General features: G+C 47.8%; 1 long non-coding RNA gene across 3 annotated transcripts in view; it reads left to right on the forward strand.

Annotated features, from left to right (window-relative positions):
• Window positions 1–12,143, forward strand: part of LOC140617815 (uncharacterized) — a 34,691-nt gene extending 22,548 nt beyond the window's left edge. For 2 of the 3 annotated variants that reach the window (XR_012017956.1, XR_012017958.1), the window contains exons 2-3: window positions 10,617–10,752; window positions 11,811–12,143. This is a non-coding gene — a long non-coding RNA (uncharacterized lncRNA). Of the gene's footprint in view, window positions 1–867; window positions 946–10,616; window positions 10,753–11,810 lie in introns of those variants that run through there. The other variant, XR_012017957.1, reaches the window with a different exon arrangement.
• The last annotated feature ends 858 nt before the right edge of the window (window positions 12,144–13,001 follow it).

The following is a 13,001-nucleotide window of genomic DNA, read 5'->3' on the forward strand; positions in this document are numbered from 1 at the left end:
TTCATCATATTCTCTTATAATCTTTTATATTTCTCTAGTGTTGGTTTTTATTTCTCTTTTCTCATTTCTGATTTTATTTGGGTCCTTTCTCATCTTTTTATCTTTTTTCTTTTTTAAAGATTTTATTTATGTATTCATGCGAGACACAGAGATGCAGAGGTATAGGCACAGGGAACATGAGGCTCCATGCGGGGAGTCTGATGTGGGACTTGATTCCCCAGGACCCCAGGATCATGACCTGAGCCAAAGCACATGCTCAACAACTGAGGCACCCAGGGGCCTTGCTGATTCAATTCCTTTGCTAGTTATGGGTATGTTCACATTTTCTATTTCTCCTATTTCAGTTTTGCTCATTTGCACATTTCTAGGGATTTGTCCATTTCTTCCAGGTCTCCCAGTTTGTTAACATATATTCTTTCATAGTATTCCCTTATAATTGTCTTATTTTTCTGGTGTTGATTGTGATCACTCTTCTCTCATTTGTGATTTTATTTATTTAGGTCTTTTCTCATTCATAAGCCTGGATAGGGCTTGATCCATTTTATTAATTATTTTGAAGAACCGGTTCTTAGTTTCGTTATTCCATTCTACTGTTTTTTTATTTCTGTATTGTTTATTTCTGCTCTCATCTTAATTTTTTCCCTTCTTCTGTAGGCTTTAGGCTTTGTTTGCTATGCCTTTTCCAGCTCCTTTAGGTGTAGGGTTAGGTTGTGTATTAGAGACTTCTTGTTTCCTTTTTTTTAAACATTTTATTTAATTTTTATTTATTTATGATAGTCTCAGAGAGAGAGAGAGGCAGAGACATAGGCAGAGGGAGAAGGAGGCTACATGCACCAAGAGCCCGATGTGGGATTCGTTCCCGGGTCTCCAGGATCGTGCCCTGGGCCAAAGGCAGGCACCAAACCGCTGCGCCATCCAGGGATCCCCGACTTCTTGTTTCCTGAGGTAAGCCTGTATTGCTATGTACTTCCCTCTTTGGACTGCCTTTGCTACATCCCAGAGGTTTGGGGAAACATGTTTTCATTTTCATTTGTTTTAAATTTCCTCTTTAATTTCCAGGTTGCTCCATTCATTCTCTAGTAGGATGTTCATAATCTCCACGTATTTTTGGTCTGTCCAAATTTTTTCTTACTGCCGACTTCAAGTTTCATAGCATCGTGGTCAAAAATATACAGGGTGGGGATCCCTGGGTGGCGCAGCGGTTTGGCGCCTGCCTTTGGCCCAGGGCGCGATCCTGGAGACCCAGGATCGTATCCCACGTCAGGCTCCCGGTGCATGGAGCCTGCTTCTCCCTCTGCCTATGTCTCTGCCTCTCTCTCTCCCTGTGTGACTATCATAAATAAATAAAAATTTAAAAAAAATATACAGGGTGTGATATCAAACTTCTTGAACCTGTTGTACCTGTTGAGGGCTGATTTGTGGCCTATGATATGATCTGTTCTGGAGAATGTCCCATGTGCACTTGAAAGGAATGTGTATTCTGGGATCACTGGGTGGCGCAGCGGTTTGGCGCCTGCCTTTGGCCCAGGGCGCAATCCTGGAGACCCGGGATCAAATCCCACATCGGGCTCCCTGCTTGGAGCCTGCTTCTCCCTCTGCCTATGTCTCTGCCTCTATCTCTCTGTGTGTGACTATCATGAATAAATAAATAAAATCTTTAAAAAAAAAAAGAAAGTAATGTGTATTCTGCTTTAGGAAGAAATGTTCAGACTATCTGTTGGGTCCCTGTGGTCCAGTGTGTCAAGGCTATTGTTCCCCTGTTGATTTCCTGCATAGACAATCGGTCCATTGCCATAAGTGGGTGGGTGTTAAAATCCCGTCATTGTATTATTATCAGTGAGTTCCTGTACATTTGTTGGTAATTGTTTTCCATATTTAGGTACTCCCATGTTGGCAGCATAAATATTTAGTTGTTTGATCCTGATAGAGAGTCTTTTTAACTATGAAATAATGCCCTTCTTCATCACTTCTTATAGTATTTGTTCTTTCTTTTTTGAGATTGAATATTTAATTTATTTATTCATGAGAGATACACAGAGAAGCAGAGGCAGAAACATAGGCAGAGGGAGAGAAAGGCTCCCCAAAGGGATGCCGATGTGGGACTCGATCCTGGGATCCCAGGAACACACCCTGAGCCAAAGGCAGATGCTCAACCACTGAGCCACCAGGTGTCCCCCAGGGTTTGGTTTCAAATCTAGTTTTTCTAACATAAGCATTGGTCCTCCAACTTTCTTTTCATAACCATTAGCGTGATAGATGATTTTCCATCCCTGACTTTCAATCTGCTGGTGTCTATAGGTCTAAGGTGAGCATCTAGTAGGCAGCATACCTATGGACCTTGTTTTTTTAATGACTAGTTTATTTTTGAGAGCATGAGAGAGAGAGAGAGAGAGAGAGAGAGAGGCAGAAAATTAGGCCCAGAGAGAAGCAGGCTTCCCACCAGGAGCCCAATATGGGACTCGATCCCAGACTCTAGGATCACATCCTGATTCAAAGGCAGAGGCTCAAACCCTGAGCCACCCAGGCATCGTGGATCTTGTTTTTTAAGGCACTCTGATACCCTATATCTTTTGATTGGAGCATTTAGTATCAGCATTCAGAGTGCTTATTCAAAATATGAACTTTGTGCCTTTGTGTTACCAGTAGAGTTGGTGTTTCTGATGACGTTCTCTGGTCCTTTCTAGTCTTTGTTGATTTTGGTCTCTTTTTTCCCCCACTAGAATGGTCCCTCTGAAAATTCCTTACTGGACTGGTTTAGTGGTCATGAACTCCTTTATACTTTGCCTGTCTGGGAAAATCTTTCTCTCTCTTTCTATCCTGAATGACACCCTTGCTGAAGCAAGAATTCATACAAATTGGACTCCAATAAAAAGAAATATGAAAACATAAAATAAATTTTTGCTATTATGATTGTGGAAAATGGCATTTAGTAGGAAAAGCAGAAGCTGAAAGAGAAGAGGAATGATTTCACCATCCGTGGGCTTCACAGGGTCCTGGTGTCCTTTCCTAGGAGGGCCCCCCCCCTCTGTAGGATGCTTCCTGCACCTCTGCACTCCTTTTTGGAACACAGCAGGCACATCTCCGTGCCTCCAGCACCTCTGCAGTCATGGTTTATAGCATCTTCCAGGTATCCTATTGGGGACCACGGCGTCGTGTATGTAACCATCCAGCTGCTGTTTGACAACATTGGGGGGATTCTGACTTTTGTTGGTTGTGGGGTGTGTGTGTGTCTATCACATGAAGCTGTCACATGCAGCTATCAGATCTTCCGGCTGGGTCACCCAAATGCCGAAATGGTTGGTACAACATCATTTCTGGTGCTGATGCTGGGTGGCTAGCTGGGCTCTCCTGGCTGACCCAGGGCTCGCTCCTGAGGTGAATTTCAGCTGGAGGGTCAGCTGAGGTGGAAGGTCTGGCTCGGCCACAATCCAATGTCCGGCAGTGGGTCTCCCCAAGCGCCGCCTGCTTCTCTTCTCCCCGATGCCTCTCCAGCAGGGAGCCGGACCTCGGGGCCACACTAGGTGGATCTCCAGAGGTGCCGGGTGCCCATTACAGGGAGCCATGCGGCAGCCTGTGTGTGGGAGTAGGGGTGGTCATGGGGCTGGTGTTCCTCGGTCCTCTGCTGCCTGGCCTTCGGGCCAAGCCCCATGCTCACCCAGCCCCTACTCACTAGGGCGAGGAGGGTGCCCTCTACACACTGGTGTGAGAGATCCATCACCACAAGGTATGCACAGTGAGTCCACCTGGTGAGGGTGGCCCAGGTGCATGATCTGCAAGTATGGGGCCCAGGAAATTTATCAAGAATCGCCTACCCCTGGACAAGCAGAGCAGGACTGATTCCATTTTGTGCTACAACCGCCACCTCCCCTATGACCCCCACATGACCTGCTTATGTCTTAAGGCATTGCCCCAACCCAGTCAAGCCGCTGGGCACACCGTAATCGTAAATCGGCTCATAACAATGTAACCCTGCTTTGTGCCCACCAAAACTGCACGCCGATTCTGACCAAAGAAATAGGCCAGGTCAAGTGGATCCTATAGGGTAAGGTGTAATTCAATCGGCCACCTGCATGTGGACCGACACGACTGTGCAACTTTCTGTGTATCCCATGGGCCAATGGCCCCTATAAAGCTGCTACTCCTCTTAGTCTCAGGGTCCAAATCCCTGCTCCGCTGTGTCGGGTGCACTAGGACACAAGCTCCAGATTGTAAGGAACCCTTGGGAGTTTGCATCGGTGTTGGCTCCTCAGTGGATTCTCGGATTCACAATCTTGGGCACAACTCAAAGGTGTACTGTCCTTAACATCCCTTCTAGGACCATGCTGACCGCCCGGCAGGCCCTCTCTGCCCCAGCCACACAGGCACAGGGATGCGGGGAGGGGAGGAAGTGCCCCGTACCCGGCCAGCCACGGCCTCCTGGAAAGAGGGAGCACAGACCTCTGGGTCACTTTGCATAGACCCTGGTGACCTGAGGCTTCCTGGTGTCACTCTGTCCCAGGCCCTCCTGGCCCGCGGGGCACAGCCTGAGTCCCAGTAAAGTCCGTTGGGTCCTGACCCCGGCATCTGGCCACCCGTGGAAGGCACGTGGGGACGTCAGCCGGGTGTTCCTGGCGGCGCCCCTGCAGGGGCTTGTGGGGCCTAGGTGGTACCCCCTCCTCCTCTCTGGGGGTCTCTCCATGCCCCGTGAACAGTGTTCTGGGAGACACAGAAGTGGGCTGGCTGTGCATTTTCACACCACAACACTTTATTGACTTTCTACAGTAAACGGGCTCAGAGCCGAGGGTGCACGCCTTCCCCTGGGGATGGAGACCTTTCTGTCCCTTAGGGAAGGGCAAGAATGACATGGGTTGGGGACGGATGCCGGAGTCCCCCACCTGGGAGCAGATGTGGACTCTGGGTGGGGGCGTGTGTCCTGAGGTTTCAGTCTGAGAGACGGTTCTGAGGACAGCAGAGCTGACCTGACCTGGACCTGCAGCTCATGGGCTTCTGCGCTGGGTCTCCGCAGGGCAGCTGGACCCTGGCCTCAGGCTCCCTGGGGCCCCAGCACCTGTAGGAGCCAGCCTCCTGGTGTGGGTGCAGGTGGGGCCCACCATCCAGCTGTGAGAGGGCTGGCTCAGCCTGGGGCCAGAATCCAGGGCTATCCAGGGCTGTGTGGGCTGGATCCCATTAGTCTTTGTGTTGGGCCTGTGTTGGGGGCTCAAATCACCCCAGCCCTCACAGAGCCCAGGGCCAGGCCAGCCCAGATCCCCATGGGTTAGGGACTGGTATCCTGTGCAGTGTTTACTGCCCTAAATGAGGGACAGTGGGTGGAGGCAGGGCACAGTGGGTCCTCTGCATCACTCAACTGCACCCACCCTGTCGGGGGCTTCCTGTCTTCCCTCCTCCCTGCAACCCCTGAGTACTCTATGGGACACCCGAGCTTCTGATGGGATTAGGGTATCCAGAGAACCCCGGGGAGGCTGAGCATGTCCCACAGGGGGCACCTGCATTGGGTCATTGCTGGGGGCCAATGGTGTGGTGGTGGATGGTGTGGGGGCAGGGGTATGATGGTGGTGGAGTGTGGGGGATTGTGTAGGGGTGATGGTGTTGGGGTATAGTGTGAGTGCGGATTGTGTGGGGCTGTGTGGGTGTGAGGGGGATGTGTAGGTGGGATACCATTGGGGATGATGATGTAGGAGGATGGTGTGAGAGTGGGAAATGTGGGGGATGTCGTGGGGGGCCTGCGGACACAGGAAATCTCCTTCCTCTATGATGCTAAGGAGACATCTACAGTTAAAGGCGACTAGTCTGGGGTTTGCAGTGACACCTGCCCCTGGGGCTCCGTGTGGTCATTGCAGGGCCCTGGCTGGACCGGGGGCATTTTCTGGGGGTCATTTTACTATATATGCTTTCAAATTGCAAATTGTCTCAAATTAAATGCATAAAATTTAGAATAATATAAAGCACCGAGAGTGGGTGTCACTCTGACCCGTCCGACCCTCATGGGATCGATGTGGTCCTGCTCCAGCCGTGGCTATGCAGCCTGGCCCCCAGGTCCAGTTCCTGCCCCCACATCCCCCACCCCATCCCCTGCTTCTCAGGGAGCCGTCCCTCTCCTCTTTGGTCTTCAGCTCCCATGGCTACCCCTGGAGGCCCCATCCTAGTGGCCTCCTCATCCCCGAGGCACCGGGAGTGTGGTCACGGGTGTCAGCCCCAGCATCCTACCATGGAGCAGTGTGTTGTTGGCTGCTATTGCTCCCCCGGCCTCAGTAGCCCCGTTTTCCCTACCCAGAAGGCCCCGGGCCTCCCTTGGTGTCCCGAAGACCCCTGGCCCAGCAGCCTCACCCGACCCCCTAGCCATCCCAAAATATGGTGTGGCTGCCGAACATCCTGGTGACATCCAAGTCTACCTCCAAGATGTCCCTGGAGGAGACCAGGGCCTCCTCCTTCATTTCCTGTAGGAAACCCGGGGAGGAGGAGTAGGCGTCAGGGACACAGACCCCAACCTGTCACGAGCTGCTGTGCTGGGCAGGGAGCCCTGGGGCCACCATGGGAGTGTGTCCTGCCGAAACCTCTTTCTTTCCTCTGGGAGGCCAGGCATGATGAAAGGGTCCACCGTGCCTGTGACACCTGTGTGAGGGCCTGTGCCCAGCTGTTGTGGGCGGGGAGGTGACTGAGTGTCAGCCTGGATGGGAGGGGATAGTGGTTCAGCCCAGGTGGGAGGGGACATGGGGGTGTTGTGCCCAAGATTGTGAATCCGAGAAACCACTACGGAGCTGACACTGATGCAAACACACAGGGGTTAATTTCCAAACTCGAGCTTGCGTCCAAGTACACCCGACACAGCAGAGCAGGGACTTGGACCCCAAGGTGGTGTTTTGCTTTTAAGGGCTTGTCTTGGGGACCTCCAAAAGGGCTGGAGCAATTCCTCAAGTTGTGTTTACATTTTGATATGGGGCCTTCAAGGGCATTGAGGTCTGTTCTCATTCTAATAGGCGCTTTCAGCCCTTGGCGTGGGCTCAGTTCTTATTCTATTGTGGGGCTTTCCAGGGCATTAAGCTGTAAACTTTTGTTTTTTTCCTGTAAATGAAGTAATGTAAATTTCATCTCTTCTTCACGGGGGCCTGGGATGGCTGGACGTGTTCGAACGCTGAACTTAAAGTGGAAAGGCCTTCATTTTCTTGGCCTCCTTGCATCCCTTCCCATCCTATCTAGCTCCTTCCCCCTTCCCCGGAGCTCCTAAGAGAGCAATTGCAAATGACCTCAGCCTGGCAGCCTGTGTGGGGGACAGGCCCAGGGATTTGGGATCAGGAAGACCTGGGGCGTGGGCGTCCCAGCTGTGCAGCGGGATTCGATGCTGCAGAATCTTATTCCCTAAGGCTATCTTGACAACTGACTTCGTACATAAAAAAGCTGTCCCTTCTCTTTATAAGATGAAGAGCGATTCAAAGTGTTTTTTCTCTGCCCTTCTGATTGCTCAGATTCCAATCTGAGACGTATTTCCTGTTAATAAGGATAATTTACTACTATCCATAGTACTATGGTTAAAATATTCTGACACAAGTAATTCAGAGGGATGAGGGTTTCTCATCTTTTTCTTCACAGCTCAGTCACTCCTCAGGAATTGCATCTTTATGGATTTGGAAAGAACTGAGATATATTATTACCAGTGGTCCTATTATTCTGTGAAGGATTCTTCCCTGAGATTCTTCCCCTGTTTCAACTGACACTGAAACACTGTGAACTCTTTGGAAGACAAATGTCAAGGAAATAAATGTTATGCATTGCTAATTTTAAATGCCCTTGCAATTTGGTGTCTATTATAATAGAAGTATTTTTTATCTGATTTTTGCTATTTATTATCCGTTCCTGCTTTTCAGGTTGAGGAGACATTATACGTGTTCATAAGTGTTTTTCTTTCCTTCTGATATAAAATTATTACTTTGTTCCCATCGAAGGAAGTCTTTAAGAATAAGGCAAAAGTTAATTTAACTATTCTTAAAATGTCTTCACACTTGGAGCCTGATTCATTTAAGTCAATTTTCAAAATAAATCTTATTTATTAGGAAAAAAAAGAAAGATTTATAGGGAAATTGAGAAGATAGTACAGAGCATTCGCATGCACTTGCACTCAATTTCTCCAATTATTGATATCTTATATCAGTATGGTACAAATATTAGCTAATGAATCAATATTAAAATAGTTGCATTAACCAAGGACCATACTTTATTCAGATTTCCTTAGTTTTTGCTAAGTTACCATCCCTCATATCACATTCCATTTGTCCTCCTGTTTTCTTAGGCTCCTCTGGATTGTGACAGTCTTTCAGCCTTTCCTTGTTGTTGCACTGGAATACTTTGAGAAGTAGAGTATTTTGAAAATTTCCCTCAGTTGAGACATGTCTTTCGTTTATCTCATGATTGAACTGTTTTTGTGGATTATATACAAAGATATACTGCCATTTTCATTATATCATATAAAGGATAGATACTTTCAACATGATTTATCAGTCTTGGTATCGATCTGATCATCTTGCTGAGGTAGTGTTTGTCATCTTTCTCCGTAGTTAAGTGATTCTTCTCCTCCTCCTCCTCCTCCTCCTTCTTCTTCTTCTTCTTCTTCTTCTTATTATTATCATTATTATTTTAAGTTTTTCATAATATATTTTGTAGAAGGAAGTTACTATGTGTATTCCACACGTAAGAGTGGGAAGCTATGCTCATCAACTTGAGGGTGGAATGTCTGCACAAATTGTTTGAAATTCTTCTACGTGGGAGATTTCTCTTCTTGTGGCTTTGTTTTTTTTAGTTTCTTTTTCAAAGATGTTTTTTATTTATTTGAGAGAGAGAGGAGAGAAAAACCATGAGTGAGAGGGGCAGAGGGAGAGGGAGAAGCAGGTTCCCTGCTGAACAGGGAGCCTACATTGGGACCTGGATCATGATCTGACTTAAGGTAGAAGCTTAACTGACTGAGCCACCAAGGTGCCACTATTTCTTTCTTTCCCTCTTTCTTTTTTTTTAAATAATATATTCACTTTTTATTGGTGTTCAATTTGACAACATACAGAATAACACTCAGTGCTCATCCCGTCAAGTGCCCCCCTCAGTGCCCGTCACCCATTCATACAGATCCCTGACCTCCTCCCCTTCCATCACCCCTAGTTAGCTTCCTAGAGTTAGGAGTCTTTATGTTCTGTCTGCCTTTCTGATATTTCCCATACATTTCTTCTCCCTTCCCCTATATTCCCTTTCACTATTATTTATATTCTCCAAGTGAATGAGAACATACAATGTTTGTCCTTCTCTGATTGACTTACTTCACTCAGCATAATACCTTCCAGTTACATCCACATTGAAGCAATGGTGGGTATTTGTGGTTTCTATTGGATGAGTAAGGCCCACCTTTTCTCTCTCTTCATCTTCTGAGTCTCCTATGATATGAATGTTATTGTTTTAATAAGTGGCTGAGTTCCCTAAATCTGCCTCTGTGGTCCATAACTTTCTTTGTTTTTAAGGCTTCCACTTGGGACTGCATCTCAGTTATACTGTTTTTAACATTCGCCTGACTAAAATTTAGTTCTTTTATTTCTACAGTAAGGGATTCTCTAGTTTTCTTCTGTGCTCTTTTTCCAGCCCAGCTGCTATCTTTATAATCATTGTTTTAAACTGTATTTATTTATTTATTTATTTATTTATTTATTTTTTAATAATTTATTTATGATAGTCACATACACACACACACAGAGAGAGAGAGAGGGGCAGAGACATAGGCAGAGGGAGAAGCATGCTCCATGCACCGGGATCCCGACGTGGGACTCGATCTCGGGTCTCCAGGATCGCGCCCTGGGCCAAAGGCAGGTGCCAAACCGCTGCGCCACCCAGGGATCCCTAAACTGTATTTAGACATCATATATTTGTTTTGATGGACTTCATGGCTGTGAATACTACCTCATGTTATTTTATGGAGGTGAATTTCTCGATCTCATTATATTTTCCAGAAAAGAAAGTAGGAAGAAAAAGAAAAACCAAGAAAAACAATAACAACTGCCCTCCCTCAAAAAAACCACTAGATTATTTTGGCCTCCTTGTAAAAAGATTCTAAATCCCAAAATAACAAATACAATTAATGTTCCATGAAAGTAAAAATAAGAAATATATAAGGTACATGCATAAAAAATAAAATAAGGCAATTAATAAAATAGAATAAAAAAAATAAATGAAAATAAAGCATAAAATACAAAGGAAGCTAGACCCTTCTTTCCAGGCAGCGCTGAAGCTCTGCAGCCTCTTGGGTCTGACAACTTGGTGGCAGAGAATGGTCTGTGTGGGGTCTGGGGATGGCCCATGGTGCTGATTGTCAGGTGCACATCTGCCTGGGAGATGCACCTGCGGTGTCAGGGTTGGGGTGGTCTTCAGCGCCTCTGGCCTCCAGCAGGTGGCGCAGTGGTGCTCCCTGAGATTGGCGCTGTTTGGCGTGATTTGGGAGGGGACACTGGGTCCTCTGGTTCTGGGGCTAAGCATCCCACCACCCAGTCTGCAAGCCCTCCACAGAAGAGCCCCCAAGCGCATCTCTCAGAACCCTGCTTTCACTTTGCCCGCGTCCGAAATGCTTTTGGTTTTGTTTTTTTTTATCTCAGACTGTTGTGCCCAAGATTGCGAATCCGAAAAACCATGGAGAAGCCCACACCGAAGCAAACACACGAGGGTTTATTTACAAGCTCGAGCTTGTGTCCAAGTATACTGACAATGCGGAGCAGGGACTTCGATCCCGAGGTGAGTTTTTGCTTAGGTTTAAGGGCTTGTCTCGGGGACCTCCAGAAGGGCTAGAGCAATTCCTCAAGTTCTGTGTACATTTTTATATGGGGCCTTCAAGGGCATTGAGCTCTGTTCTCATTCTAATAGGGGCTTCCTGCCCTTGGCCTGGGCTCAGTTTTGATTCTATTGTGGGGCTTTCTAGGACATTAAGCTGTAAACAGAAAAGGTTCCACACCTGGAAGGGGGACGTCACACTGTCCCTATATGCTGAAGACACGATACTGGAAACAGGAAACCTGGGAGCCTCCACCAAAACCTGTTAGAACTAAGGAGTGAGTTCAGTAAAGTCACGGACACAAACTGACCCTACAGAGCAGAGTAGCCTTGCTCTGTCCCGACAATGAGCACTCAGGAAGGAAAGGAAGGACGTGACTCCCTTCTCAGGAGCATCAAGGAGAATAAATAATGAGACTGAACCATAGGAGCACAAGACTTGTTCACTGAGCCATACATGGCTCTGTTCTGGGAGGCCGTCCTGGGTTCGAGGGGTGGGAGCCTCATCTTGTGAAAATGTCCACAGTTTCTGAAGCCACCCTCAGTTTCAAAGTCATTCCTATCAAAATCATGGTGGCATATCTTAGAAATAGCAAAAAAAACAAAAAAACAAAAAAACATAACATCAATCTGCCCCCACAAATGACCCCGGACAGCAAATCAGTACTGGAGGAGCAGGAGAGAGTGGGACGCAGCACTTTCCTATTTCAAACGATGTCACAGACACAAAGGATAAAGCAGTGTGGTTCTCGGGCCCCCAGCTGGCTCCGTTGGTTAAGCATCTGACTCCTGACCTCACCTCCGGTACTCATCTCAGGGGTCATGAGTTCTAGCCCTGGGCTGGGCCATGGACGGTGCGTGGAGCCTACTTAGGCAAACCAGTCCCATGGGGGGTGGTTCGGGCATAAGCTGAAGGAGCAAAACAGAGAGTCCAGAAGGAAATGTGCTCTGATACAATGGATTTTTTTAACTTAATTTAATTTAAACCCAATTAATTAACGGATAGTGTATTATACTTTCAGAGGAAGAATCAGGGATTCACCAGTTGGAGATAACAGCAATGCTCGTGACATCACGTGACCTCCTTCATGCAGGTCCTCTGTTAACCTCCCCGCCTCCAACGACCATCATTTTGTTTCCTATCATTAAGAGTCTGTATTTCGGGGATCCCTGGGTGGCGCTGCGGTTTGGCGCCTGCCTTTGGCCCAGGGCGCGATCCTGGAAACCCGGGATCGAATCCCACATCGGGCTCCTGGTGCATGGAGCCTGCTTCTCCCTCTGCCTATGTCTCTGCCTCTCTCTTTCTCTCTGTGACTATCATAAATAAATAAAAATTAAAAAAAAGAGTCTGTATTTCCTGCAACTGTTTTCATCTTATTTGTTTTTCCTTCCTTCACAGTTGTTATATGCTTTGCTTTTTAATTCCACCTATGAATGACACCACACGGTCATTCTCTTTCCTGACTGACTTATTTCATTTAACATGATCCCTCTAGTTCTATCCACGTCATTGCAAATGGCAATATTTCCTTCTCTTTGATAGCTGAGTTCCATTCCTCTCTCTATGACCATCATCTATCTCCCATCCTTTTTATCCATCATCTGCCACAGGTCACCGAGGCTCCTCCCACAGTGTGGCTACTGTGGACCCGGCTGCTGTATACATTGGGGTGCAGGTGTCCCAAGTCTCACTGCATCTGTATCTTCGGAGTGAAATCAGGCCGTTCACCTGCTGTTCACAGGATGTTACAAATAGAGTCGCCCTGCAGAGCCTCCACACTGTTTCCAGGGTGGCTGCACCAGCCCGCAATCCCGCCCACAGTGGAAGAGGGTTGGGTGGGTTTTGCGGGACGTGGTAAAACCCTGGTCCACATTTCATTTTGCATCCTGTGGGCTCAAATTCCTTGTCCTTAAGTATTTCTGGGGAAGCCAGGTGTTGGGCTCCGTTTCAGTGAGACGTTTCTAAAGCTAACAGGCCACAGCAGGAGCCTGGAAGGAGGCAGGTGCAGCCCCTGGAGCGCCTGCTGCCTTCTGCACAGCCTCCTACAGCGCCTGAGCGTCCTGCAGGGGGCGCCCGAGCCCAGGCCCCACCCAGCGGGCATGAATGTGCAGTAGGCCTCCTCTGCCTGCACTAACAGGAGCCAGCCTGTGCTGGGGAGGCCTGAGGAGGACGTGGGGACACGTCCACGCTGATGAGCCACAGTTCAGGAAGA

This window comes from Canis lupus, chromosome 26, assembly GCF_048164855.1.
Source record: "Canis lupus baileyi chromosome 26, mCanLup2.hap1, whole genome shotgun sequence".
In the NCBI taxonomy this organism is placed as follows: Eukaryota; Metazoa; Chordata; class Mammalia; order Carnivora; family Canidae; genus Canis; species Canis lupus.